The sequence below is a fragment of the Heloderma suspectum genome, chromosome 8 (genome assembly GCF_057233095.1).
Source record: "Heloderma suspectum isolate Gila_16-S chromosome 8, 16-S_ref, whole genome shotgun sequence".
NCBI classification, from domain to species: Eukaryota; Metazoa; Chordata; class Lepidosauria; order Squamata; family Helodermatidae; genus Heloderma; species Heloderma suspectum.
Genome location: NC_139465.1, coordinates 16,753,441 through 16,757,619, shown reverse-complemented (window position 1 = coordinate 16,757,619; position 4,179 = coordinate 16,753,441). Strand labels below are relative to the sequence as shown.

The 4,179-nt window shown below is 55.7% G+C and overlaps 1 pseudogene; it reads right to left on the bottom strand.

The window, feature by feature from the left end:
• Window positions 1-699: 699 nt before the first annotated feature.
• LOC146338876 (NADH dehydrogenase [ubiquinone] 1 alpha subcomplex subunit 13 pseudogene) lies at window positions 700-1,278 on the bottom strand (annotated as a pseudogene).
• Window positions 1,279-4,179: the final 2,901 nt, after the last annotated feature.

Genomic DNA, 4,179 nt, shown 5'->3' with positions numbered 1-4,179 from the left:
CTTCTCAGGATCGATGCAGAGCGGAGCCGGCCTGGACAGATTCCGGGGGAAGGGACGGATCGCCTCCCCTCGTGGGCGGATTCCCCGCGGAACAACAGGTAGGGAATCTGCCCATCCCTACTTAGGACCGGCTACCAACAAAGGTCTTGCTATAGGGTTAGTGTCTGACTTAAGAAGAGCTTTGCTGACCAGACTGAAGATCCATCTAATCTTCAGATCCAAACTGAATAGCCAGCTTCTTGTTTCCCAGCCCAGAATGTCCAAATAGATTCCTCTGGGAAGCCCACAAGTAGGGAGTAAGGGTCAGAGCCCTCTCCTGGTATTGGGCAGAATCCAGCTGTGTCATTCCATCAGCACAGATGATGTTGCTGTAGTGGAAACTAGGTTCTGAAGCATGTGCAAGTAGGGGTGTACGAATCCCTTACCTCATCCCATTCCAGGGCTTCAGCGGTGGTGGGGAGGCGATCCGTCCCTCCCCCCGGAATCCTCCCTAGCCGGCTCTGCTCCGTGGCAAGGCTGCAGAGCCGCCGGCCGGGGCCGGTCGCAGCCGGACTTCCGGACACTGCTGGGCTGCTGCGGCTGCAAATGGCAGCCATCGTAGCAGCCACCATTTTTATTATTTATTTATTTATTCATTTCATTTCTATACCGCCCAATAGCCGAAGCTCTCTGGGCGGTTCACACAAACCCTGCTGCCGCTCACACATAAAACTGGCAACCAAATTTAGTGTTGTCGAGCATGCTCTGCGGGTGCAGGTAAAAGAGCTCGTCGAGCGTGGGGGGCACCCAGCGTGTGGTGTGGAACAGAGACTCACCGACCTGCCAGCCGGGGATGTCCTTCATGATCTTGGCCTCCTCGTCGAGATTTTGACGCAAGATGCGTAGCATCCTGCGGTCATCCTCAGCCATAAGAAGGGGAAAGATAGCCACTCGTGTCTCCAGGTCCTCGATGTTCAGGCGCCGCCTCTCTCGGTTCCATGTCACAAGGGAATAATAGCCATAGACGAGGGTCCCAATTCCAATGGCGAACAGGCTATAGCCTGAGAGCCCCCACCGGGGCAAATTCCTCTTGTAGTCAATGGGCCCGTATCCGCCCGGCGGCGGCATGTCCTGCTTCACCTTCCCGGCTCCGGCCGCTATCTTGGGAGCGGGCAGCTCGCTCCCAGCGCAACGGGCCCTCCTCCGCCTCCGGGCGTCCCCCTTTGATGACGCTGGAGCTCGCCTCGCGAACGCCGGCCCTGGAGCGCCGTGACGGAGCCTCCGACCCGCCCGCCGCATGCCGGGTCGTGTCCTTGCATTAAGTAGGGGTGTACAAAACCCCGCTTACCTGGCTCCGCCAGGCTCCGCAGGTGGGGGGAGGTGCTCCGTCCCTCCCCCCAGAATCCTTTCTGGGTGGGGAGGCGCTCCGTGCCTCCCCCCTGGAATCCTGTCCGGCCAGCTCTGCTCCATGGCCAAGCCGCGGAGCCGCTGGCTGGCTCCGGCTGCCCGCAGCTGGACATCTGGCCGCTGGGCAGCCCTGCAGGGAGGCAAATGGTGGCTGTCATAGCTGCTGGCATTTGCATCCCTGCAGTGAGCCATGATAGGCTACGTAAATATTTACATATCCTATCACAGCAGGGGTAAAAACCCCAGCGTACGCAAATGGCTGTAGCCGCCGCCATTTGCATACACTGGGTTTTTTTTCCCCTTGCCGTGATAGGCTACATAAATATTTACATAGCCTATCACAGCAGGGGGGGGGAACCCAGCGTAAGCAAATGGCAGTAGCCGCCAACATTTGCATATGCTGGGGTTCCCCCCTCCACCGTGATAGGCTACGTAAATACTTACGTAGCCTATCACGGCCTCCGCAGGGACGCAAATGACATCCCTGCATTAGCCGTGATAGGCTACGTAAGTATTTACATAGCCTATCACGGCTGAAGAAGGAGGAAGCGAATGGCGGCCGCAGGACAGCCGCCATTCACACAGCAGCACAGACAGGAGCAGGTAAGTGCTCCGTCTGGCATGCCTTATGTGGGGTGGGGGTGGCGGGCACTTCGTCCCGTGCATCTTTTGTGGGTTAGGGGGGCGGGGGCTTCGTTCTGCGATGGGTTTCAGGGGGCCGAATGCACTGGCATTCGGCCTTACCAAGATCCGTCGTGGAATTCTCTGACATCCCTAGCATTAAGCCGTGATAGGCTACATAAGTATTTACGTAGCCTATCATGGCAAAAGGCAGGCACGCAAATGGTGGCCGCTACACCATTTACGTGCCTGGCTTTTGCCGTGATAGGCTACATAAATACTTACGTAGCCTATCACGGCAAAGATCAGGGGCGCAAATGGCATAGCGGCCACCATTTGTGCCCCTGCTCTTTACCGTGATAGGCTACATAAGTATTTACATAGCCTATCATGGCAAAAGGCAGGCGCGCAAATGGCGACCGCTACAATGGCCGCCATTTGCGGCTGCAGCAGCCTGGCAGTGGCCACCGCCACCACCGCTGATGCATTTGCTGCCACATCCGCCGCCGCCGCTGCATCCGCCACCAGGTAGGTCGGTCCCGGGGGGGGATTTCAGGGGGTGGCGGGGGGGAGGCCATTCCGCCACGGATTCCGGAATCCTGAGGACCTGGCAGGATTCCGGGGGGGAGGACCGGATCGCCTCCCCCGCCCCACGAATCACATCCACGAACAGGTAAGTGAGTTTTGTACATCCCTAGTTATGACGTTGCCAGCAGTTTGAAACAAGAACTTGCTGGCTAGAATAACTTAGGAACAGGTTGCCCCTCCCTTCCAGTGATGCTCCCCTACGTCAACCCTCACACATAGCCAACCGGGTCGAATGTCTGAGCTCTTCCTCTAACTTTTCCCACTTTGCTCTCCACCACAGTCTAGCATCCCTCAGGTCATGCCCCTGCTCTCCTCCTCCTGGGTTCTCACGGAGGAGGGGGTGGGTCTTCAGGCCCAGCCATCTCTATGTTAGCATCCTGAGAAGCACGCCTATCCATTCTTTGGAATCCGGCCTCACTGGAGTCCGTGGCAGATTTCTCCAACATCCCTATGCACAAGAGAAGAATCCAACTAAAGTTACATTTGAGCAAGCGGCTTTGCACAAGCGGCTTTGCGTTATGCTTGTGCAACGCGTTTGGCAAGCCGTTGTGCAACCATTTGTGCATAACTATTGTGTAACCCATTCTGCAACTGATTGTGCATTCTGCTTGTGCAACTGGCTACACAACTGCTTGCACCCATAATGCAACCCATCGTGCAACCTGTTGTGCAACTGTTTTGCACCCATTGTGCAACCAATTGCACAACGGCTTGCACAACCAGTTGCACAAACATAATGGGCAACCCTTTGCACAGTGGAAAGATTCAGTGGAGCTCCACTGGTGCTATTTGAATTTGTGGAATGTCACCGTTGGATGCCCAGTGTTCCCCAGCAGTTGTCAACCAGTGGTGTATAATTGCTCCTGAACCTGGAGGTGGCATATAGCCATCATAATTAGTAGCCATCAAAAGCCTTGTCCTCCTCTATGAATGCATCAATTTGCCATTTAAACCCATCTAAGCTTAGTGGCACCTAGCTTAGGCCTCACAGTTGCACAACTTGTGGCAGCAAATTCCATAAATTAATGTCTGACTTGGCATAAGGGGGCTTTGTATATGTCACGTTCCCTTGGCCCCCTCCTTCCTCATGCACACACACAAGGAGAGAGGCTTCAGTCTCACGCCTTTAATTCACTATCAAGCAGGTTCATTACCGAAGCAAATCCTCGAAGACTCTCAGGCTACAAAGGAATACAGCTGCTTCATTTACAAATGGCAACAGGGGATCCAAATGGGAGTTATGACTAGGGATGGCAGAGAATTCCGCCACGGATTTCAGTGAGGCCAGATTCTAAAGAATCCATGGAATCCATGGCGGAATGGCCTCCTGCCCCCCTGCCCCCCCGCCGCAGAATCCCCCGGGATGGAAATTACCTGGGGCGGATGCGGCGGATTTGGCAGTGGCGGTTCTGGCGGTGGCTCCGGCAGCTGGTCTCCTAGCCAGCCGCAGCGGGGCTGTTGCAGCCGCCACTGGCGTCTTTGCAGCTGTGATAGGCTACATAAGAATTTACGTAGCCTATCACAGCTACCCCCCCCAAACCAGCGTATGCAAATGGCGGCGGCTAAAGCGGCCGCCATTTGCGT